The sequence below is a fragment of the Lissotriton vulgaris genome, chromosome 4_1, assembly GCF_964263255.1.
Source record: "Lissotriton vulgaris chromosome 4_1, aLisVul1.2, whole genome shotgun sequence".
Lineage (NCBI taxonomy): Eukaryota > Metazoa > Chordata > Amphibia > Caudata > Salamandridae > Lissotriton > Lissotriton vulgaris.
The window spans coordinates 636,875,540-636,902,498 of record NC_141691.1 but is presented as its reverse complement, the minus strand read 5'-3'; the positions used below and the strand labels follow the sequence as shown (position 1 = coordinate 636,902,498).

At 43.0% G+C, this 26,959-nt stretch overlaps 1 protein-coding gene across 1 annotated transcript in view; it reads right to left on the bottom strand.

Annotated features, from left to right (window-relative positions):
• Positions 1-26,959, bottom strand: part of PKD1L1 (polycystin 1 like 1, transient receptor potential channel interacting) — a 1,739,639-nt gene that overhangs the window by 1,711,995 nt on the left and 685 nt on the right. The gene's annotated exons all lie outside the window — the stretch shown is intronic.

The following is a 26,959-nucleotide window of genomic DNA, read 5'->3' as shown; positions in this document are numbered from 1 at the left end:
GATGTCACGTTAAACTGTTGTAATCGACCACTCCATTAGGAAGTGTTAAAGGGAGTGGCCTCTTATAGGACAGTGTAGAGCCTGGGGTGGGGTGACATTTGTGCAAGGGCTGCTCTGTGCTGTATATATATTTCTCTGTTCAGTCATCAACGGCGCAGATGCGTCGTGAGAACAGGCTGTGCGATCTTGCTAACCACATTAGTGAGTGCATGTGATCTTGCACTGTTTAGTATCCACTGGTCTGACGTCACGGTTCGATGCACCAAGACTCTGTGGTTCCTCACTTCCGGTGGTCCAAAGCCCTACATCTCCCTTAAAAGGACGTGCAGAAGCCTTATTACATTTTACAAATGCTACATTTTTATTGGGGACTTCATAGTTAAAAATTTCAAATTTGAGCTGCAATGGAAGCGTTACCAGTCTGGAAAGTGTAATTTTAATGCCACCTACAAAAATAGGCTTGCACTAGGTACAGTACGATTGCGTATTACAAAAAATATTCCCATCAAAAGCACTTAAACAATCTGCAGTGGGAACAATAAACGAATCTCTGGTAAATAGTAATACATTGATTGGGTAGGAAAGCTCAGTTGGTTAAGGTGCATTTATGTTTTTCCGATTTTCAGCGTGATGCTGCAAATGAATATAAACGATACATAAACTACGTATACATTACACCTAACTTCTTCCACCACCCTCTTCTGTACCTGTGCCCAATTGTTTCCGTTTGTGCTCCTACCTACAGCTCCTGGAATAAAATCCGCACCAAAGTGATCGAGAAGGCGCTTTTCACCCTGGCCTTAAGGGCCAAAGAAAGTAAAGTAGTTTTAAAAGTCCACCATCCCTCTCGCGGCCTGCATGACTCTGGGGGTACGCGTGGGGGGGGGGGGGGGGTTGAGGGTAATAAAATACAGTAAAAGCAAAGAAAAGAAACTTACCATGCTGAGGCATCTGCTCTGCCGGCGGCCGGTCCTGCGTCATCACATTACGTCTCCGAGTCCAACGTGTCCGTGACAAATCAAAGGACTGGATGCGAATGGGCGCGGTATTCTGCCATTTGACCCTGCATAGGGCGAATGTGCGTCACCGCCCGAGCAGGAGCCTATCTGGAGACTGCCGCACTACACTAGGCATGCGCAGCACGCCTAATATAATGCCAATGGAGTGGCCGTGCTAAATCCAAAGCGCCCCTGGCTCGCAGATGCGCAGTAGGAGTCCACTTCTCTGGACTCCTGCTGCTCTCGCCTGCGTGCATGCACTGAATGACGCATGCGCATTTGAAGCTTTGAAGCCGCTGCCAGCACAGGCAGGAAATGTAAACAGACGAATGAATTGCGTCTGCTTACATTTCTTGCTGCCTGCCTGTGTCAACGACGTTACTTGATTATGACAAGTGGGGCGCTGCCCCGACGCCCCTAATGGACCAGCCGCCACTGCTCATGCTATGCAAACCGTATTCTAAGTGTACCTAGAGAGTGTATAGGTATAGAGCCAAGAATCGCCCCCCCAAGGGACAATCCAACCTTATTACATGAAGGGAGAGAATGAAGGAACCGTCCTGTTCACGAACTGACACCCCTCATGAAATGTCAGACCGCTGCATTGTGAATTCTTCAGCATACAAGGACCCTCTGTGTCACATGAAGTGCCTCCTCTACCAATCTATTGGGATGCTCACCTTTTATAATAGAAAGCAGCCTTGCGGTGCGAGTATAGAATAGTGATGTTATGGATATGTAGATAGCCCTGTAGTCCGGTGAACGAAGAGATGACATTTGTACATAGTGCTAGAAGAGACCTTGTACATGATGTTCAGGGCATTGTGATAATGTTATACAAAGCCAGATGTGTAAACAAGTTTAGTTGCAGGGAAATTAATCCAACATTGTCTTGCACGCAAATATGTGCAAAAAGTCACTGAAAAATAGGACAATGTAAGAAATAAGCTGCTTCACTACATGGGCCTAACCCAGGAATATAACATAACAGAAAAGTTGTTATCCCTTCCCATAGCCTAAAACGTGTTTACTATATTCTTGCACAAACTCCATTTCTGTAAACGGGGCCCTTAAATCTTGTTCCTATCTTATCACATTTGCTGTGCATTCAAAGACTGAGGTCAAATGTCAAGCACTGTCTTACAATGGTGCTGGTTTACTTTTCTTTTTCTGACTTCAAAGTGAGAGGATTTATGTGACAATTTTGCTGGATACAGGAGGTAGGAAAGAGGTATTTTCTAGCACACAACATTTCAATGAACTATGTAAGTATTTTAGAATATATCAGAATTGGGAACACAAATTAAACAAATTTTTTGCTATTTCGGAAGTGTGTTGGAAACAAATACTTTGATAAACATTGGATACCAAAACAAATGAAATCCAATCAGTATAAAAGAAGCTATGAATTTTGCAAGTTTAAAGTGAAAAATAGCGTTAAATAGAACAAAGCACTAAGCGCAGGTATCTGGTCACGTGAGTCCAAGGCAAAGTCAATAACTAAGGATGACCAAGATGGAGCATGGTTCGGCTACATGGGGTTGATTGGGCACAGTCTTGCCTTACCTTTATTGATATGCTCAAATGAGGGAGAGGAAGGGGGGTTGGGAATCATCAAATTAGGTGACACAATTTTTGCACATTTTAGTTTGTGCACTGTATAGTTTTTTTAGCAAAACTGTATGTCTGCGCAAATGTAATGGTCATTCCAATTGGAAATGTGTTGTCTGTAATGGCAGTGCGTTACTCCACTTGGCATCCACTCTGCACCACTCCAGTGTATGCCAGTCTTTGCAACTCTAAACTCTGCCACTCCAATACACAACACTATCGCTCCATAATACTCTCCTCACTCCTTTGCCATTCCATGTGACTTTCATCTACGCCACTAACTTTTAACCAGGCTAAACAGCAGCCACGCTGGAGTACAACATGGCTAAAAGATATTGACAATACCCAAGAGCTCTTGCATAGGTGAAATATATTGACTTTGCCAATGCTTGTTTTTACAAATACAACCCACCCACCCAAGGAAAGAGAAAGAGCCAACCATTGTTCAATCTATGTCTCCAGCTTGTCAAGGCCTGTGTTGTTATTATCCCACAGGACTGAGCTGAGGGATCTAGTAAACTGCACACCAAGATACCGGACTCCATCGGAGTACCATTGTAGTGAAAAGTTGAGGGGGGACTCTAACAGTACCAGATTTACACCAGTTAATGCACGATTGTGCAAAGTCACTTAAGTAGATAATGCCCTTGACAATAGAACCCAGATTTACCCAAGGATGTCTTACAAACAATGTATCGTCAGCGTAGGACGACAATAGATGCAGCTGTTGTTGGAAATTAACTTACTGGTTGGGTGGGTGAATCCCTACTCAAATACCAATCACAATTCCTGTCAGGGTGAAGTTACAAGCAAACTCCAAATTAACCTGCACTTAACCCTTTAGTAGCTTGACAGAGCAGTCAGGCTTCACTGAGAGGTAATGTGTAAAGTAGTTATGCAAGACTTGAAACAGTAATAAAGTGAAAATACAACATAAGAAAAATCCCACACCTACCTGAAACACTGTATTAAAATTGAATAAATTGATTCCAAAATGACAAGAATCCACTCAGTAGCACCGGAGATATGAAATGTTAATGATTCAAGTGTAAATATTGCTAGAAGCACAAAGTGCTGACTGGGGTTATCTTGTCGTACCGGACCAAGTCATACGTTTAGGACGACTGCGATGGAGCATTGACTGGTTACAGACTAAGTTAGGCCCACTGAACAAACTACCTTAAATCCTGACGGTGGAGCATTGCTAGATTCCACACTGAGGATGCATCGTGCAGTGGTGGTTCCGAGGAGGGTGTGATGTGAGGTCCTATGTCAAACATGCATAGAGCAGCAGCGGTTCCAATGTGGATGAAAGGAGATGCATCTTGCAGTCTGTTCTAATCGCAGGACCACAGATGGGCTGGCAGAGCACCTTCAGTTCCACTTTCAAAGATCCAGAACTTGAGTGGCACCACTTGGGGAGGCAAGACTCACAGGTGCTGGTTTCAAGGTGAATGAAGCCTTTTCTGTCCCTGCTGCTCTGATCTGGAGGCCAGCCAACTAGCCCTTGGATTTACACTAGTGGTCCTGGGATCAAAATGCAGGTCCAGTCCTTCTCACTCAAGCAGCAGGGCAACAGAGTAGCAGTCTTTCTTGCACAGCAGCAAACCAGTCCTTCCGATACTTCCAGAGGTGTACTGAAGATTTGGGACTGAGGGTTCATTATTTTTACCTGGTGCCCACTTTTAAGTAGGAGAAGGTTCTGGAAGTTTCACCCCCAGAGGTGCTAGGAATTTCTTGCCTCCTTACCCAGGCCCCTCCTTATGTCAGAGATGGCCCATACTGCCAACACTCCCACCCCCACCCCTTTTGTCTCATTGTCTGGGAGCAATACAAAAAGACCAACTGCCAGGCAAATCTAATCATGTGACCCAGGATACAGGCTGCAGGCACCAAATGGTTTTGACAAGAAAATGGCAACTATCTAAAAGTGGCATTTTCAGAAGTGTGACTTATAATCATACTTTACCATTAAAGAGGGTTTTAAATAAAAAATCTTTAGACACGTCTGGAAGAGGAATGCTCCTAGACCCTTTGTCTACCTTCAAAAAGAGTACCAACTGCATGATTCCCAGCACAACCATTACCTGCGCCTTACCCATGCCTTGCGAACATACATACACACGGACGTAGTGCTCCCAGAATATTCTCCACTGGAGGACAGACTCCTCTTGACCCTATCCCAGAAAAGCCTACCTGTACCATCTACGGCAAGCTGATTAATAACATCCCTGACCCCCTGGGGACCCTGCGTGAGAGATGGGAGGGTGACATCGGCAGCCTTGAAGATGATGACTGTATTACAGAGTCCATGTGAAATAGCAATTAGAACAGGTACCGCCTGGTACAACTGAAAATACTGCACAGGGTTTATTACTCGCGTAATCAATTGTTCTCCTGGAGGAGGTGCCGGTATTCTTTGTGTGCGAGGGCTGCCAGGGGGAGGGGACCTTTTTCCACATACTGTGGGACTGTCTGTACAAAGTGCCCTTCTGGACGATGGAGTTGGTGGTGAGATCGTCGGTGCCTGTGGATCCAAGGTGGTTGCTGCTAATGATTAAAAGGGCTACTGACTGGTCTAGATATAACGAGATCTGGTTAGCAACGGCTGCGGGAGTCGCGAAACAAAACATAGCCAGCAGCTGGGGGGCGCGGAGAAGACTGTATATAAATCCAGAGGTTGCGTCAAGAAATGGAAAAAAGGTGTGGGGCCCCTGGCATAGATACCGGGCTGAGCAGGTAGGGGTGGGATAATGCTGATTGTCTTAATTGTCCATTCCGCTATTAGGGTGGCTGTTCAAGTAATGTATACTGCTGTCCTTCTGATCACTGCTGTGCTTTAAATGAGACCTTGAGCATAATCAATAAAAAGAGCTTAAAAAAGAAATATTCAGACACCAAACTCGAGATTTGTACCCGTTCCCAAAATGCAATAAGTTAACCCACTGTTATCCTATGGGAGAGGCAGGCCTTGCAGAGAAAAAACAAATTCAGGAGTGTTACACTAATAGGACATGCTAACGTTTTTTTAAATGTCCAATGCTTTAAGTAACACTGCACCCTCTCCTGTGGGCTATTTAGGGGCTAGCCTAGGGGAACTTATATAATAAAAAGTAAGGTTTAGGCCTGGCAAAAGGTGTATTTTTCAAGGTCAATATGGCAATTTAAAACTGCAGATCCAAAAATGGGATGTGGAAATCGCACTCTAGTCTTTTTCTGCGTATGTTTTAGTTCTAAATATCTCCAAACATCAAATAACAGATTTTCAGATCCAAACTTTACAAAAAGGTACCTCATTCGTCCTAACGTACCATTCAACCATCCTGGAAACACAGATATGTGTATATACATTTTTACGAAGCCTACGACTCAGGCACTTCTTCACAAAACCAAACACACGAGAAGAACCTAAAAAGGATGTCCTCATGGGATTGAGGAACAAAAGCAGATACTTACCTCCTATCAGCCATAATGTGCTAGATGCATTCGAAAAAGTCATTCTCAAAGACATCAACCAAATCTTCAAATTTGCTAGACCTAAAACCACCAACATGATGCTAAAGGAGAGACAGGCTTTGAAACACCTAGCCGCAAATAAATATCTTACCATACGCCAAGCAGATAAGGGCGGTGTTCTTATAAATATGGATACAGATTTCTATGAGAAGAACGTTATTGAGCATATTAACGACACAGAAATTTACATGAAAATGGACACTGACCCCACCAATGAATTTGTGAACATCTTAACCAAAATCATTGACACCGCCATAGACACCGGAATCATAATTCAGAAAAGGGGTGGTGATGGACAGAGTATCTGAATTAAGCAGAACACTCGTACCCAGTCAACAGATCAGGGCTTGATCCATCACCGTTTTTTAGCTCACTGCACCATCCCAGCTCAGAACCTGGCTACATGCAAATTAGTCTGTCCCTGGCCCAGTGCATCATGGGAACAGGGCAGACCAAACTACCAAGCCAATTCTTTTACTGGAAAGGAAACAAGCTTCCGGGGACCGGTTTCTGGCATTACAGCCGTCTTCGGCCCGGCTTGCTTGAATCCTGATGGTGCAGTGAGCAAGGGACTCATGTCTGAGACACCGGAATCATAGGCATAAAAGAAAATATTTTTGATCAAAATCAACGCAGCCATCCCGTATATCTATATGATTCCCAAAATACACAAGCATGCTACCATCCCACCTTCCCGACCAATAGTTTCCACATTAAACTCTATACATGAACCCATCGGTAAATTCATCAACAGACACCTGCATTCCCTGGTTCAGAACATACCAACGTACATCAAAGATACCACCCACTTTCTGAACATTTTGGAGGAACACAAATTGTCTTTTACTGTGGATATGATCATGAGCACCATTGACGTCAGGTCATTATATACTTCGATCCCCCATAATTTGTGTCTAACAGCAGTAGAAAGTGTGCTAATAAACAGCGACAAAGATGAAAACCTAAAACTATTTTTGATGGAGTTACTTCATTTTACATAATTCCACAGTTACTTTCAATAAAATAACCATTTCTACATGCAGTCCTCCGGCACATCAATGGGAAATTTTGCGGCTCCTTCTTATGCCAATATTTTCATGCACCAATTTGAGACAGAACACATTATACACAACCCTGAGTGAAAATACAATCTCATCCTTTATAAAAGATACATCGATGACATTTTCATTTTGTGGAGGGGATCAGAAAACACTTTAACCACTGCTATTCAGAATCTTAACAAAGTTAACGACAGAATTGCATCCATGTCAATCATTAGTCAAACTCAGTTATCCTTTCTTGATGTTATGATCACTAATGAAAATGGTATACTACAAACAAGCGTATATCACAAACCCACAGACAGAAACAATCTACTTCATTTCCACAGTTTTCACCAGCCTTCATTAAAAAAGCATCTCCCTTTTTCCCCCAACTACTCAGGATTAAAAGAATCGCGTCATCAAACAAAACTTATGAGATACACAAAAAAAACATTCGGAAATTCGAAGAAAGAGGATATCCTGAGTCCATATTGGAACAAGCTGCAGACAGAGTACAAATTTTGAATAGAAATCAATTGTTAACCCTGCAACACAAAAGTGACGAACAAAGGTAAATTGTCATCTCCAAATTCTCAACAAGAAGCCACCGCATCAAAAAAGTCATTCTAAAACACCGGCCACTACTCGGTTGGAAGACGATTTCAAAGGTATTTCCTCACTGAACCCCAGATTCGCGTATAAACGCACAAAAATTCTCAAAAGAACTGTTAAACACCAAGGAAACCACAACGAAATATCGTGGTACCCTTCCATGTCACAATTGTGGCAATTGTAATGCCATAATCAAAGGAAATGGAAATTTCACATCCCTCTAAGGGAACCAAAAATCCAACTCAAAGTAGAAGGCACGTGACAGCAACAATCTGGTATACATGTTGAAATGCCCTTGTGGATTACTCTACGTTGGAAAAACCTCAAGGAAAATAAAGAAGCGAATTGTTGAGCATAAGAGTAACATCAGACTGAAAAATACTAAATACACCGTAGCGGTACATTTCAACCAACTAAATCACAATCCGAGCCAGTTACGTTTTTGCATTCTGGAGATGTTACCATTATTACCTGGTCGTGACAATTCCCAACATCTCTTAAGAAGGGAACTTTACTGGATAAACCATGTATCATCTTTGCAGCCAAAAGGACTCAATGAACGTTTGGAATTTAGTTGTTTTCTTTAAACATTTTACATGACACTGCACGCACCTAATTTGGACCGTACAGTGATCACTTTCAATATTCAGTGTTACCATTTTGACACTTGTCATCCCATTTTTTTATTAACAAATATATGTTATTTTTTATATATGTCACGTTCTCATATTTCGGGCACCCCACGCACATCGGGTAGCAATCTACACAACACCGAAGTATTTCTTCGGGTTCCATCTCTGTACTCAACTCTATCCAAATCACATGTCGCCCCTTGACAAATCCGCTCACACTTTGAAACCTACCGTGACCGGCTTGAATTTTAGCGCATCACATCCTTGGTTCTTTATAAACAATGGACGCATTCGCACGTCACACACTGCGTCCTTCGGACTCAGGGACCTTCACGTTATCACACTCCGCTAGGCCGATCTTATGCCACTGCTGACGATATCGGCAGAGTCAATCCAACTACTTCCCCTTTAATTGCAGGCAGCCGCCGGCTTTTGAGAAATTGATAGTCATCGAACCCGACTCTCTTACATAGCCTTACAGCAGAAGATCGCTACCCGAGACCTGACACTTGAGCAGTAGACGTTCCGGCTGAGCTGGAACCGCTCCCAACGGCGGGCGGGGATAAAGCATCTGTATGCCCCGGAAATTCCCCTGGGCATGCAGACGGCGCTACCCCATGGGGGCGATTGGTCGCAGCTACAGCAATGGGAAGAAGCGGGTGTACAGGTTGTAGGAGACCTCTATGAGAACGGGGCACTCCTCCCATATCAGGACCTTCTAGAACGCTTTGACCTACCACGAGGAGGATTCCTCCTGCACTCGGCTGTGGTCAGAGCGATGCAAGCGCATTGGGGTGGGGGCCTAACAGAGCCCGAGACGTCCATGGTTTGTCAGTATGCTATGATGACGGTTAAGGCGGTGACGTGCCTGTACTCAAGAATGCTCCGTGAACACCTGTTGCCCCTCACTGCGCTGAAGACCAAATGGGAAACTGGCCTGGGAAAAGATATTCCTGACACGACTTGGGCCCGGCTTGTGCGCCAAGCCCGTAATAGTACGAGAAACGCGAGATTTCAGCTTATCCATTACTACATGCTACACAGGGCCTACATGACCCCAGGCAGAATTAAGAAATATTTTGGGGTGGCTGAATCGGCGTGCCCTCGCTGTACAACGGACGGGGCGGAGCTGGAACATATGCTATTGTCTTGCCCGGGCCTCCGGGAGTACTGGCAGGCCATAGGAGAGACTCTGAATGAAGTAACGGAAAGAGCCACTGACTTCGACTCGGCGGTATGCCTACTGCATTGGTTCCCTCACACGCCCAAAAACCTCAAGTAATTTTGTGGACATGGGACTGATGATAGCCAAAAGGGAAATAACGAGACAGTGGAAGGCGAGAACAGGCCCAACGCACAGGAGATGGTACAATGAATTCCTCAAATGGGCAGCTTGCGACAGCACGCACAGATATCAGCTAGCGCGTAGAAACCCTGACCCTAGAGCGTTGGATATGGCGACAGCCTGGGAGGCGTTAGCACAGGCCCTTAGGGACAGCATACTAACGAAAGAAGAGGAGACCCTCAGCGCAGACGGGAATAGCACTCAAGAGTTACCGAGAGTAGCACACACTTAGACATTGACAGATGTAAAATCACACCCTAGGTTGTTCTAACACGAGACCCTATGAGCGGATGGTGGAGTGGGGGAGGGTGGGGGCATGGTTTTATTTAGGGACAGGGTAAAGGGGGGGGTTACATAGTTTAGTTAAGTTAGGAAAGAAAAGTAGACATGCACACTTTAATGCGAAAACAAGTGATCCTAAACGTCGCAACCAGACAAAACTAAGATCGACCATTTGTTGCCGCCCGACTTCGGGGTTGTGGGCCTGCAGGCTGTGTATACCAAGACAAAGAATGATTGTTGGTAGTCAAAGTAACAACATAACTGTATGTATCCTGGTCTGTGCGCTGTATGCCTACAATAAAAACTACTTTAAAAATAAAAAATAATTTTTTTTTTTTTTTAAATTAAAAAATTAAAAAAAAAAAATCGAACCCGACTCTTTACTATACAGGTTAGAATGTGGTTAACACTGGTCGTCATAGACGTTTAAAGTTTCTGTACTCTTCATTTTTCATTTTTATTGCAAACACGAGTCGACGAGTGTTCACTATGTCATTTTCACGCATTTTGAATCAACAACTTATCATTGTGTACTACAGCCCATCGACCGTTTTTGCATGAATGCATCACTTCCCAGTTTTTCTTTTTTTCACCGCACAGCCGATAATCACTTGCACCGCTTGAGCACTTTTTACTGTCGCTGCACATTACAGCTTACCGTCCGTGTTTATATGAGCACATCATGCTTCCAGTATTATGATTCTAGCGCACAGTTAAGAATCACTCGCACCTCTGAGCACCCGTCACTGTAGTGCATGCATGTTTCATCAACCACGTCCAGAAACACGTATATTTATGCCAATTGAAGTTAAGCAAATCTATTTCTATGTTATTTAAATTGTGCTTTACTTGATGGCTTTCAGAAACTAAGTACCCTAAAGAAGGGCACCCGCCTGAAATGCATTGGGCTGACCATACGAATAAGCTTGTCATATTATGAACATAATAATATGAAGATAAATGCATACAAATAAAGAAATCAACTTTCACATGAAGACTTTATGAATCTTATTTGAAAACAGAGTTGAATCCATTAATCAAGTGCCTATTGGAGACGTTATTCCTACAAGAAACAATGCATTTTAATTAATTTAAAACTGCACACACAGGCTGCAATGGCAGGACTGAAAGATGTTTGAAGCATTACTTAAGTGGGTGGCACAAGGAGTGCTGCAGCCCACTAGTAGCATTTAATTTACAGACCCTAGGTTCAACTTTGCTATGGACCTATAAGTACATTAAACATGCCAGTTGGGTGCAAGCCAAATCTACCATGTTTAAATGAGGGAACACAAGAAGTCTAATAGTGGTAAAGTTTGCGGAGTCTTAAGGCCCACAAAAATGTGATCAGCAAAAAATAGAGGAGTAAGGCAAAAATTTGGGGGGGGGAGACCACCCTAAGGCCGGCAGGTCTAACAGCTCGGTAGGAAATCAGAGACCCTATTGTTAGGTGACCAATGGAGCAAGGCAACAAGGGGCTTAGAAGCCGGTGCAAACAGTGAGGACAGGGGGCAACTCTGCTGTGTACCATGGCTCAACACTACATCCTCTGTGAGGTAACCATTAACCCTGGCCTTAGCTGTCAGGTCAGTGCACAGTAGCTATGTCAGCCCAATGAATTAGTCCCTCAGGCCCATCCAACAGAGGACCTAAAACCTAAACTGCCTCTCCAATGAATTAAAGGACTTCTGGGCCTCAAGAAACCCTGAGACCGCCTGGGTCTCTGGCTTTAGACGATGAATCATTGAAAGAAATGTGAGAAGGCTCTACCAGCAATAAAGCCAGACTATCGGATAGGATAAATCTTGCCATTAATGGATTTAGTCTGTTAGCAAGAATTTGTGCCAGAATCATCTTATCTATATTTAACAAGTAGAGCAGCCTATAAGAGCTCTCATCCCTGGGGTCCTTTTCCAGTTTTGAAATAATAGCAATCAGGGCATTTCTCGTGGGGGGGGGGGGGGGGAGAGGGGGTGGAACCATCCCAGAAGCTAGAGCCATATGGAAAAGTTCTAGTAGCCGGGGGTGAGCAAGTCCCAAAACTCCTTATACAATTCTATAGTAAGGCCTTCTGAGCCCAGTGCCCTGCGGTTTGGAAATTCTCTATGGCCTGCCAAATTTCTGTTAATGTAATTGGGGCTAAAAGGAAGTCACCTGTGCGTCCTTCCAACTAGCCAAGTGTGATATCCTCCAAAATGGTCTTCTTTTGGTCAATAATATTAACCAATTTGGATATGCAGAGCAACTAGAGGCCACGATGTTATTACACATGTTACTAAAATACTGTTCTATGGTTAGAACGCTTTTGTCAGTACCGTGGTTTGACCACAATTGCTCTGTAGCAAACCGAAATTTGTGCAAGGCAAGGCCCTTACAGAGACCCCCCGAATCAGGTCCAATGTCAGTGTGGCTAGGAAAGCCTACAAACTAGCACTAGACAAACGGAGAAATACACTTCTGGGCGATCGCTGGGAAACATTAGCCGAAACTGCAGGAGGGAAATACAGCAACCTATTTTGGCCCGCGGTAAAAGAACTCCGGACAATGGGCCAACAACTAACATCAATAAGTTGCACCATCGCCAGTAGCGTTTGGGAACTACATTTTGCAAAAACCTACGCCCCACCATTAAATAGCCCAATTTTTGAAGCTCCAGACCAGTTTAGTAACATACAGATAACCTTGGGGAAAGTGAAAGAGGCAATTGCCCAGAGTCTCGGCAATAAGGCACCCGGACCCGACGGGTTGCCCATAGATCTCATGAAATGGAAACCTGACCTCTGGGACCCAATGCTTGTAAATGTTTTTAATAGCTTGCCCCAAGCAACGATGCCTGAAACTTGAAGAACTAGTATAATTGTTCCTATATACAAGAAGGGAGATAGGTCTGACCCTGTAAATTACAGACCGATCTCGCTTCTAGACAACACTTTAAAGATTCTGGGCCGCATCATTTAAAATAGGATAACGGAATGGACAGAGGTAAGCGGCATTTTATCACCATGTCAAATTGGATTCAGAAGCAGGGTCGGCACAGTCAAACAAGTTTTAAATCTTAAATTAATTATTGATAAATATAGAATTGCTCACTCTGCTCCTATCTATTTAGCATTTATGGACCTGTCATCTGCTTTTGATTTTGTTAACAGGTCCAAGCTTTGGTCTATTTTATTGGATTATGGATTAGATGACACCTTGGTTTATATTTTAGCCTTTTTACACACAGATCTAAAATCAAGAGTGAGAATAGGGATGGGAGGGGATTTATCTGGGCCAATAAAAATGGAAAGGGGAGTCAGGCAGGGGTGCGTTTTAGCACCTTTGCTCTTTATTATTTATATTAATGGTCTTAGTAAACAACTTGAAAACTCCACCCCAGATGTCCCGAAAATAAATAGTAAACTGTTACCCGCCCTCCTTTACGCAGATGATGCGATCCTAATGGGCCGCACACCTAACTCGCTGCGTATTTTAGTAAAATGTTTTACGGAATTTATGGATGATTTAGATCTGAGGGTTAATTTAAAAAAATCTTTTATAATGTCATGTGGCCCAGGGAAAAGACGATTGAGCTCTATACAGGTGGGGGATGAAAGACTCATTGCTGCTCATATTTTCCCATACTTGGGAGTGGCCTTTGCTGCGAATGGCTCGTGGACTGGGCATTTGGCCCAGGCAACGAGCAAATTCTCAAAGGCCATTAACTCAATTTTAAGTATTCCCAGACCTAAAAGATCAGGTATCACTAAAGCAATTGTTAAAATGTTTAAATTACAATCCGTACCCGTAGCTACCTACGGGGCTGAAGTATGGGGCACTGGAGACAACTGTCACATACAGCGGGAAGAAAACCGGTTCTGCAGGAAGCTGTTAGGCACACCTATTTCTACACCTAACTATATAGTGCACAGCAAATTAAACCTACCCTTTGTTTCGCACTTTATTAAAGCCCGACCAGTGCTATTTTGGCACTCGGTATGGAGGAACAACTCGGCCACTTCGACCCAAGAAATGATATCTGACTGTTTGAGTTGTGAAAGGGGGATGGAGATCCCATGGTTGTCTTCTGTCCACAAAAGCTTGTGTAAGATAGGGAAAGATAACATCTTCATCAATCCCAGCAATGCTAATACGGAGAACAAAACTGAATTGAAGGAAGCACTTTTTGCACTTTATACAACGGGCAGAATTAGGACAGAATCAGGAAAACCCACAGTTGCAAAGTACATGGATATGGGACTATACAGACATCCCCTACCATTGTACTTAATTTTACCGATGACACATTGGGAGAGAAGTCTTTTATTCCGGTTAAGGGCTGGATCCATTAGATATCTGTTAAACTTTCCCTTGGGGCACCACCCAAGGTCGAACAAAATAAGCTGTCCCTGTAATGGGCTAAGTGAACAAAATAGACTTACATTTCTTCTTTTTATGTAATTATTATTTGAAATATGCTAAATGGCTTTTAATCCCCTTTTTTTAAAAACATAGCCCAATCACCCTGGATCAATCCTACCAGTTGCTGCTTTCACTGGATAATAAGGAGATAATGTGTCGCACCTGCACTTTCTTAAAAACTGCAGTTCGTGCTCGAAAGATGATGGAAAAGGCTTAAATTCGACTTACCAGTGTCTGATTACGAATATTATTATCATTATTGTCATGGATTTTTATGAATTGTATTATTATATATGTGCTTTTATGAATTTTCAAGAATTCGAATAAAGATTTTTTGAATTTGAATTTTGGATATGCAGAGGTCGCTATCAAAGGTGAGAAAGGTGTGTAGGATGGCAAACACAAATGTATTGGGTAGAGCACCTCTCAAAAGCCAGTCCAGCATTCCACTAGGTCTTTCCCCCTCCCCATAGGTCTTTCTCCCTCCCCATATACAATGGCCTGAGCGTTCCTTCCCAGGAATGCAACTTCACGGTCAGCAGCCTCCTGGAATTGGGCAAGTCGCCGATCAAGGAGAGCCAATGTGACCGTGTTGCGGGATAATTCATAGCCAGACTGTGCTTTGGCTACCTCAGCTTCTGGGGTCTGGATTTGTGCTCTAAGTGATTGAAGGACCTCAGCCTGCTTGGAAATTGCAGTAACACATATTTAAACTTAGAATGTCTTCCAGATAGTCAGAAAAGAGGGGAATCAATTGATCCCTACATTAAAAAATGTAAAAAAATGAAAAACACAGTGTGCCCCGGGGCAAGGAGGGTCCGCTCGGTCCCCCGTTATTAATGAAATTAGCCGAGGGGAGATGGCGATCCACGGGCAGGATGGGTCCACGAGGCCCCACATATTGTTTTAATTAGCAGTCCCAAGTAGGTAGGTCGAGTGTGCATGCCCACATTCATAATGAAAAGTGCAGTGGGGAGGTGGCAGTCTCCAGGGCTTTGATAAGCTATAGGAGCCATAGGTGGGGGCCCAGTGTGCCCCCCTCCTAAAATTACCATATGCCCCTGTGACCTCATTGATCCAAAGGTTACTTTTTTTCTGAGACTCTGCTTCAAGCCGAGCCCCAAGATTGCTGCCAACACTTCTTGGTTGAAGTGTTCACAGCCAATCAAATTTTAGTAGGATTTGAAAGTCCACTGCAAGGACTCGCGTCGCCAGATATCTATATTTATTAAAGATCTATATATCAAAAACTACTGAACGGATTTACACCAAATCACAAAAAGCAAGCTTTCTGGACCAACATCTAGCTTTCTGGCAAATTTGGTGAAATTCCGTTTGTCAGTTTGGGCTACAGTCGTGTTGAAAAAATGAAAAATCCCCATAGACTTAAAATGGGAAAAATACGTTTTTGGGCTCCCCAATTTTCTCAGCTCCCGATGGACGGATCAACCCAAAACTTTTAACACAGCAGCTGAACCAACAAGAGATAGTTTTGGAGAAGAGAAATTTTGTGGAGATTCGTCAAGCAGTGTCTAAGTTAATGGCAAACAATAAATGCTTTTTCTATGAAAACTTTGAGCCTAACTATAGCTATCTACTGGCAACTGCCAGTAGGTAATTATATATATATATATATATAAAAAACGTTGCTCTCGCATTGAAGCGCCCACACAGCGTTTTAGTTTGTACCTTTATTTTCGTCAAAATTATTTCTCATCGGATTGCTTTCAGGTCACAGTGCCACACGCACTCGCTTTCTTCCACCAAAATGACAGGCAGCGCTGTTCCTTTACGATATTCTCAAAGTAGGACACCAGGACCTGTTCCTTAGCGGGGGGGCTGCTTCGTGACCTGAGCAGGCCACTTATTATTCAAAAAAAGTTGCTCTCGCATTGAAGCGCCCACACAGCGTTTTAGTTTGTACCTTTATTTTCGTCAATTTGGCAGCAAGGAGTCCAGCACACAGGTAATAGCAAGTTTTCAAAGCCCAAATGCCGACGCGTTTCTGGAGACAAAGCTCCCTTCCTCATGGCAGGCTCAGGAGGCAGAAACCAGCTGCTTCACATTTTGTTTTTTAAGGTGGTGCTCAGTTACGCCTACTAGGGCGTGTACACAAGTAGCATTGTGGTTCTTGCAGTTTCTTGTAAGTAAAATCCATTGTGGTTCATACAGCAGTCTTTACACCTTCCCCAAAAAAATGTTTTCGATTTGCGCGGGGGGAGCGCCCGGTGCGCGCACCGGGGAGCGGACCGGGGAGCGTACCATGAGGAAAAAAGAATGACCGTTTTTAAAAAATGAAGCCTTTTTTTTTATAAATTGGAGGTAGTTCTAAAAAGAACTTTTTTTTTATTCTTTTTGTTGTTTTATATTTTTTTATTGGTTTTTTAAAAAATTTTTCTTTGGCTTTTCTGAACATTTTTTGGTATTTTTGTATTTTTTAAGGGGAGAAACAAAAAACAGGGAATTCAAAAGGGCTCAACAGGAGCAAAAAAAAAAGCGGAACAAATTAATGTTTCCTTGGGCACTTGTGGTTATCCCAAGCACGATTAATAAGTGTGATGCGTTGCTCTCCATAGCATATTGTTTGTCCACAAAAAATACAAACCATTTTAAAATTTGAAAATTTGGTTTGTATGGTGGAGCATGTCTCCCTAACTTCCGGTCCTGATGGGGTGGAAACATTAGTTTGGGAGGTGCTGGCAGAAGATTGGACAGGGTTTCTGGCCAGTTTCCTGACCTCTGCCCTAGCATAGTTATTTGGATGCTTTCGAAGCATATGCCTGATCATTGTGCGGTTGCCGAAGGAGTATTTTTTGTTGGGATTCCCCCTTGACAGCTCCTGATGACAGATGAAGCAGGTTGCCTTAGGTGCATTTACTTTTTTTTTGTCGTTGGGGATTGAAAAAAATTGCCAGATGATGTGCTCTTTTGGTTTGTAGGTAATATTGTCCTCTCGGACGAATCTACTCTCCTCCTCCTCCTCCTCCTCCTGTTCTTGATCTCCACCACTGTGAAGTTGTGGAGGTCCTTGTGGTGGTGGTGGTGGTGGTCCAGAAGATCCAGCAGCTGCAGCTAATGTAGCCATTTTCGACTGATATAAGTGCAGGTCTTCCTCTCTCAAAGCACAAAGGTAGAATAAGGAAAAAAGGTGGGGGCTTTGATCATTTGGAAAAAAAAATATCCTGAACCAATGAAAATTGTTTTTTTTGGTCACATGACCAGGGGTTTCATCATTATGAAACCAAAACTGGTATGAACCAATGAAAAGTGTTATTTTCAGGTCACATGACCCGACGTGCTTAAGCTACGCGCCCCGGGGCGCGTCGCGTAAGTGCGTCGAATGCTTCCGGATGCGTTTACGCCGTGCGTATCACGTGGATACGCGATACGTCACGATCATGTTTTCGTTCGCGACATTGGCGCTAACGGAACGCTCCCCGGTACGCGCCCCTGGGCGCTTCATAATACTACGCTTTCCGGGGCGCGTCGCGTAAGCGCGTCGAATGCTTCCGGATGCGTTTACGCCGTGCGTATTACGTGGATATGCGATACGTCACGATTATGTTTTCGTTCACGACATTGGCGCTAACGGGACGCTCCCCGGTACGCGCCCCGGGGCACTTCATAATACTACGCTTTCCGGGGCGCTCACCGGGAGTGCTCCGAGGCAAAAAAAAAAAAAAACGATATACAACAAAAAAAATTGCCAAAATTGTAGGGACTGGTAGCCCGATGTGCCTTTGCTATGTCTCAAGATATATGCTCAAGTGGTTTTTAAGAAATTTTACTTTGAAAAAATATATATTGGGCTACATTGGGCTATATATATGTTAGAGCCCAAATGTAGCCCAAATGTAGCCCAATGTAGCCCAAAGATGGCCACCAGAGACAAAAAAATACAAATGTAGTCCAAATATCAGAATGTACCAGAGTGTTCTAAAGAACAACTAGAGCACTAACAGTCTTAATTATAAAGTGAGACTTATAGTTAGGAATTACCATTAAAAAAACCTTTGAAATGCACTGAAAAAACCATAGGTTTCACACCAGTTATAGTTAGGGATTAGCATTTAAAAAACCGAAGAAATTCACTGAAAAAACCATAGGTTTCACACCAGTTATAGTTCGCTGGAAATTTTACTGACATAAAACCATTGAAATTCCACGTTATAGTTAGTTGGACTCACTATAACTTGCGCGCCTGCAATGCACTGCTGATGATGTCACATATTACATCACTCATGACATGGTCAGTGACATCACTCTTGACATCACTGATGACACCATCCTTGTGACAGAGTGACAGACCTCCTTTCACTGTAAAGTAACCCTTGAAACACATATTCAAAAATAGTAACTAAAATTTTCAAAAAAGTGGAGATACCCATACCAGTTACAACAACCCATTCAGTAATACCACCATCTAATACACATCCACTCATTCACCAACAGTTCTATATAGTCACTCATACATATACTCACTCATCATATGTAGTGAAACACCTATACATCCTGTTACGCACCGACAGTCATCCAAAAGTTACTCACACACATATTCACACATGCAAATAAACTATTGAACATCCATTTATTTGCATATACAGCTATACACACACTACCACTTTACTTCTAAGGAAACTTACACATACTTACTCTCTTAAACAATCACTTATAGAAACACATACTTATTTACACATGAACTCTTACAATCTCTCACTCTCACATATATATATCAATACTCACATATACTAGATTAAAACATATGTCGTCACTGATAAAGACAATAGTGAGAAAGTCGTTTACTCACTAATACACACATATACACACTCATCCATCCATACAGTCCTGTACATATGTTGTCTTCAAAACACATACAAAGAGTGAGTCAGTCACCAACCCATGCAGCCACTTATACACAAAGTGAAACACCGATACTGACATACATACATTTCAATATTTAAAAGTTACTCGCTAATATATGTATTCACTAAGATACACTTAAGCCAGTTAACCAATCAATTTTATTTTTTAAACATCCATTTAGACACTTACTTAAACATTTATTCTTACATCGACCTTTTTCATATACATACAGAAAACATATTTATTTTTCAGAAAGACACACATTCACTAGATGGTGTCATCAGTGATGTCATGAGTGATGTCGCTGACCAAGTCATGAGTGATGTAATATGTGACGTCATCAGCAGTGCATTGCAGGCACACAAGTTATAGTGAGTCCAACTAACTATAACGTGGAATTTCAATGGTTTTATGTCAGTAAAATTTCCAGCTAACTATAACTGGTGTGAAACCTATGGTTTTTTCAGTGAAAATATATATATATATATATATATATATATATATATATATATATATAGATAGATATATATATATATATCTCAGCTTTTCGTTCATTTCAGTGTATGGATTACAGGAAAAACGGCACACCAGGTAAGTCCAGCACAAGAAACTTTATTGTGCACTCAGCGAACAAGGACGAAGCGTTTCGGCGTTATGCCTTTATCAAGTATATATATATATATATATATATATATTTATTTTCTCATCAAAAGGTAAAAAAATATGTGGCACTCCTTGCATGTTTCAGTAATTTATTCAATTCATCTCTCTCCTCTTTCCCTATGCGTTTTGACCATCTCTGTCTTGATCACGGCAGTAAAATAACATATATACATACACTGAAAAAAACAAAAAGTTACATGGAAGTTATAGTTAGGAAATAAACATTTTAAAACTTTAGAAATTCACAAAAAAAAATACAAAGGTTACAGGGACATTATAGTTAGGTTCCGATTTTACACACACAAAACCATAGAAATTCAAAGTTTGAGTAATCTCACGTAACAATAACTTGTGGCAAAAGGTAACTATAACTCGTGCCCTCTCCATGCACGGTTTTCTCATAAATTTTACAGCAAATGTTGCAGTGATATTATCAATGTCATAGAAGAAATCATAAGTGAAGCATTATGTGGGGTAATTAGCAATGCATGGCAGGGGCGCGAGTCCCTGAGCCGATTGTGGCCCCAGGGAGCCCATCCCCCAGGGACACACCAGTAACTGGAGGGTGCCCAACTTGGGCATCCACCAAATTGTCATGGGAGCTGCAGAGGGTGAAGTGCCAGGGATCCTTGGCCCTAACCGGCTCCGTGCATTGTGAGTGAGCAGGCATTGTTATTGCCCAGAGAGAGAAGCTATTTATGCTGCTCCCTCCAGGCAAGAGTAACAGTGCAGGCAGGGCAACACATGTTTTAAGGCATGGGCAAAGTATGCTTTGGCCCAGGGCCCCAGCCTTTCAGGGGAGACCCTGTTCTGCAGAGTCTTGCCCGATAACCTTGAATAATTCTTAAACAGATATTTTCAAATACCATTTCCCTTTCATTTATTTTTAATGAGAGTGATGTTTGAGAGTCGATTACAGACATTTTGCAGAGAAATGCAGTGTTTATGTTTCATGCAAAATCCATATAAAGTTTCTTTAAGTTCAAAACAGGACTCACATATGCGAAATGGGAGGGTGTTCACAGATTATGTGGAGTAATATTTGTGAGCTACTACTGTGTTATATGGAAAACACATCACTTTCCCTGAATATTAGACGTACAAACTTTAGAATTTGGACTAGTGTGCTTGTGCACTGTCAGTGAACTGGCCAACGAGGGCATGAAAGAGCTGAAATTGAATCATTATTTTAAAGCTGTTCTGAACAGGGGCCCAAAAATAAGATTGGCACCGGGCCCCCAATATCGTTAGGATGTCCCAGCAAGAAAACAAGTCTGCTTCCAGCCGGCAAAAGCATTTTTAAAGCTCCCGCCTGCTGGGAACAGACATTGTGTTTGCTCCAGTTTGGCAGGATATTTTAAAATGCTCCTGCTAGACAGCAGCAAACATAGGTTTCCCAGCCTGTGCGGACAGGGGAACCACTGTGTTCCAGCAAGTGAGTCTGCCCCAGGGGATGGGGTCCCAAAGACCACAAAAGGCTCAGGGAGGGGGGCCATGTGGTCCCCGACCACTTATCTAAAGTGACAGCCTTTGGGGATGAGGCACCTAGGGCCTTTTTAACGTTCTGGGTGGGGGGCCCGGCGCCCACCTCACCACATACATTGGGCCCTGGTGCAGAAAATGGTTTAGGGGTAGTGTGCCCCCTCCCCTTTATTAAAGAACGTGGCCCTGGGCCACCATTTTTTGCTGTGAATTGTGGCCCTAGGGAGGTCCCATTGGGCCTAGGGGGCCAGGGCATTCCTAATCTATCTTTTTTCTTGTTGAAATTAAGAACTGAGGCCTAAGCTCCCGCTAGTCTTGTAATGGCTGCCAGCAACATTTTCCTCACATTGTTGGCAGCCAGGAACCTGACTACAGCAGAAGTGAGATGGCCCAAGGTAGTGGCCTTCAAACTTTGCAATGGAAAGCCCACAATGAGCAAAATGTTTTGGGTAAGGCCCCCTCAAAACTTTGTATGGTCAGACCAAAACAATGGTCAGCACATTGGAAATATCACTGGGCAAAAGCCCCATGCTCTATCAAAGCCCTAATCAGACCGCCTCTGCAAAGCACCATCTTGACCGATACTTACAGCATCCTATCCTGAACGCTCTGCAAATGCGTATGTTGGCTCACTCAATGGAGCTCTCCAATTACACATCCTCTATAAAGCCACATCCTCTATAAAGCCCAGTACTAACTCCCTCTCCAAATCCCTACCTACTTTCTCTGCAAACCACCAGACAGATCTCACTTACAGAAGAAGCCACCCAGGCCATATTCGACAAAGCATAATTCAGACGTCCTTGCCCGCACCTCTACCAGACAGCGTCCTGAAAGACATCATTTAGGCCCAACTTCAAACCCCATTCAGAACCCATTTTCAGAACCCATTTTCATAACACCATCCACCCTTCTAAAACCTAATAAAAAACTCCTCTTCAAATACCAATCCCAAAAAAATCTGCAAAGTAGCATTGTGGTGTCTTCTTTAAAGCCCCAACCAGAATCCATCTTCAGACTTGCATCCAGACTCCAATGCAAACCCATTGCAGAAAGCAATATCGTCACAACTCTACAAATCTCTCGCCCCACATTTCGGAAGTCCAGTTCAAGCATTCTATACAAAAGCTCCTCCACGCCCTTTCTGCAAAACCCTATCCTGACAAGCCCTCCGGAGCCCCATGAAGATCCCCTCCAGAGCCCCATTTATATCACCTGTGAAAAGACCTATCCAGACCCACTTACAAGTTTCCATCTAGAAAACATCTCTGCCCCACTCACCATAGCCTAACTCAGGTAGCCTCTCTCGCGTGATATAACAATTTTAAAAACCCATCCAGGTAACCGTCAAAAAAGATTGTGTACCCCATTTGAAAACCACATTACCTTTCAAATCCTAATCAACCCCTCTTTTAAAAGGGCAGCTCCAGTCTGTGTTCTTGAAATCCCCTCTTAAAAATACATATTAAATCCTCTCACTGCAAGCCACAAACAGTGCTGAATCCCTCTTGTCAGGGCCAGCTTTAGCGCTGGTGGCGCCTGGTACGACAATGTTTGTTGGTGCAACCCCCCCCCCCCCCCCCCCCCCCCCCCCATGATCTCCTCCATGGATTCCCTCACTACCACCCTTTAACAGTGCCCCCTCAAGTCACCATAACCACTCTCTCTCTTGTGCATGTCTTTTATTTTATAGCGCCACTCATACCAGTGTAAGGTGTCATAGCACTTTACATCACACACACATTACACAGAGACAATGAATCATACGTGTGTATATCAGTGTATAGGAAATGTTACACCAGACAGAGTACTACAAGGTGTAGGAGTCACAAGTCAACCCTACTGGTACATAGTATAGTTTAAGAATGCTTGATCTGGAGCATCACAAACTCAGAATTTAAAACGTAACACCACGGTTGGGGGTGGGCTTTACTAATAAGAATGTATTTCTACCCAAGGGAACCCTTTTTGCAACATTAGGATAAGGAACGTCTGGGGAAAATATAACGCTCTAATCTATACCTTGCAGTTTTCATGCAACTCTTTGATAATAGTTAATAGCTCACTGTTCTATATTAGGATTTACATTTATACACTGCAAATAATGAAAGGGTCTCTGACAGAAGCAGTAACACACTGACATATTAACATTGTATGCACTTTGATCTGCATGGTACTCAGGCAATTTAACCTCCTGCAGTAATTATGATGAGCCAGAACATCCACTAGACAAAACTCTCTCTAGGAAGATCATTAATCACCAGCGTTATTGTGCCATTGTTATGGTTACCTGAATATTGCTGGAGGAAAGGCTCATGGCAGCAGGCTCTTTTAAAACCATATTGTACTTGAAAACACTGCTCCCCCCTCAAAAGTCAGGGCCCGGTGCTGTGGCACCGATCGCACCACCCTACCTTAACCCTACTTTCAATATTAAGTCCTCTCTGCTCTAAAGCAGTGGCAAAGCTACCAGAGCACTATACACAAACCACAGATAAAAAATATTGTAAATAATCAAGGTTGCAAATTTAACTCAGGTACGGCTGAACTTAAAATCCAGAAAGTCAATACATAGTATTTTTTAGTAAAAAGAGACATTACCACCACAGCAGGCTGATGAGCTGGTGCCAACGGTGAATTGAAAATAGAAGCAAATTTAAAGAAATTAAGGATTAAGGCTTTGGACAAGCTGCCTCAGAAACTAAGACCATACTTCTCAATCCAATTTTAAACTTAATTACCTCATTTTTAATGGGATAAAGTTTTACAAGTTGCAATTTGGCACTCTTATAGAACACATTGAGTCATTAGTATTGCATTGCACATCCATAACAGCATGAAGGAAATGACACAGAACATACACATTGGGCTAACATAAGTGGAAAACTAGCAGTCTGGAAAGACGGACTTCAACTTTCTATATTTACCTCATGTTCCTCATTATATTACTTATACTGATATACATTAGCAGCTACAAACAGCCCTCTGGGATGGGCTCCCCAGGCCCTAAAGAGGATTGGGGAGAGAATCCCCTCCCTTTTAATAATAAGAAAAAATGCCTTGGGGTATGGGATCCCCAGGGCCAGGTCCTCTGGCCAACCTCCTGCTGCCCACAGTCAAAGGCCCTGCAAAGCGTGGTGATGGGGTTGGCATACCCACCACTGGACACGGCCTAGGCCGTGCACAGCTTTAGGTTGGTTGAATGTGGGGAGTTGGCTGCAGGGCATGTCCTGCAAAGAGGCCCTGTGAGGGGTTGCATTTACATATGGTAGTTAAATATTACTTTACGTTTTTTTTTTTAACTGGAAATTCATTGAAAAATACAAAGGGTGTTAAGCAACGCTATATTTCAGTGAATATGTCTGTGACAACATTAACATTTTGAAAGACAATTCACCAGTTATAGTTAGCAGAGCTAACTATAACTTGGGCCCCAGCATGCACTTCTTACGACCTCACAGAACAGGTCAAGAGTGATGTAATACAAGACAAAATGTTTTTTTTACATCACTGCCGACACCTCAAACACCATCAATGCTACTTTTGTACACATTGTCCTATAAACAGAATAGCATTAGAGCTCTGAATCGAAGTACAAAATTGCTCAGAAGAATAGGTGGCATAATTAATGCCATCACAGAAACAACTGTGGACCGCTACAGCCGGGAGCCATGGCCGCTGCGAGTCCACCTGTCATCACCGCGGCTTCCTTGTGAGGCTGCGTGCCATGCCCCTTTAAACCCCAGGTACATTGTGCATCAAACGGTCGCGTGGACCCCTGGCCTAGAACTAAGTTTTTTCCACACGCTTTGAGTGCCTTCATTGCTTTGAAGTGAATCTGCAATTACGTGCATTATGGCTCCTTGAGCGCTTTTAAACCTAGTGTTCAGTCTATATAAAGTTAACTATTTTTCTATACTTACTTGTGGTGTCCGTTTGTAGCGTCCTTCCTGGATTATTGTGTATGGTTATAAATGATTCACACACTGCCTCTGAAATAGGCCTGTCTGCTCATGCTCTCTTACAACAGGGTTGAGCAGGGTTTATCAAAGGGTGTAGGCCCCTTACTCTGACTTGGGAAGAAGGATCCCTATTTGGACTTCAGCGCCAGCCGCTGCCAACTAGAGATCCCCATTTCTAATACGGCCCAAGACTGTTGAGCCCCCAGGTAGTAGAACAGATATTGGGCTGTTACCCTAAGATCAGCACCTCAGTCTTCCCTGCGTTCAATTTTAGACAATTAGAGTCCGTCCACGTAGCAACTTCCAAGAGACACAAACATAGAAAGGAAGCCATATGCTTGCTATTGTGAGATGGAGTTATGATAAACTGAGCTTCATCAGCATATGAGATGATGGTAACCCCAAACTGTTTGAAGACCTTAGCTAGAGGGCGGACGTAAACATTAAAAAAGTTAAACTCAGGAAAGATATTGTCTACAACTTTACAAGATTACCTGCTATGTTGTGTTAAAAGAGGTTTGTTTACTGCAATAGTGCCATTCTTGTAGCTTTGAAGCGCTGTGGTGCATTAATCGGTATGAAAGAGCAAACGTGTGTAATTTACCAAAAGGATGAGTCGTCGTCAGTCAATTAAATCACGCCTTAAACAAAATACAATGAAAGTCATGAAGGTCTGTTAATTGTAATTGTGCAACCCACTCAAAATGAAAAATTAGCACCCCCATCCTAGCTGTGTCTTCTTAGTGCTAGAAGATATTTTAAATCTATTTTGCAAAATATTACAAGTTTTTTGTATATATGTTTACAGGGACTTCTGAGTTTCAGTAGTATGGTTACTGTCAATTTGAGACGTGTTGGAACTACTGTCACAAAGCTGTCCCCCCCGTACGCCTCAGAATTCTACTGTATTCCGCATACATACGTTGACGCTGAAAAAGGAAATTGAAAGTAGCTAACATCATATAATGTAAGCTATGATCAGTGCATAATGTATTTACACCTCTGCTATATGTACTTGAGAAAGTGCATTTAGTAGGTGGGTTATATGCAGGGCAGGGCCGGCCTAAACCAGATTGACAGTGCCCTGGCATTGTTGTGGGGGTGGGGGATGTTGCGGTGTGAAGAAGAAGCAAGGAGCCCATGGGTTGAGGGGGTGCTAACAATTACACTGAGGAACATGAAGGGCCGATTACAAAGTCTTTAGGCGAACCCGATTGAGACCAAGCGGGATGGACGAGCTGCTGTTTACATAACATCAAATAGGCAGCTCCCTGCTGGGCCCCTCGCAATATTGGCACCCCAGCCAGGTCTAGGTGGGCCCACCTCGCCCGTGCCCACGCTGGTTGCATGACATGGTTGTGAAGTGACCCCAAGTAATGTCTGACATTTTCGCGCGGGCCGGACTTATTACTTGTTGCAAATGTGCATCTCCCATAACAAGCACGCACATACATAGACCAGCATGCAAAATTATTGTTGGTTAAGAATCATAACTAGGTCTGTGAGAAAACAGCCCTGGGATTAACATGTTTCACCAATCGAAAACAAT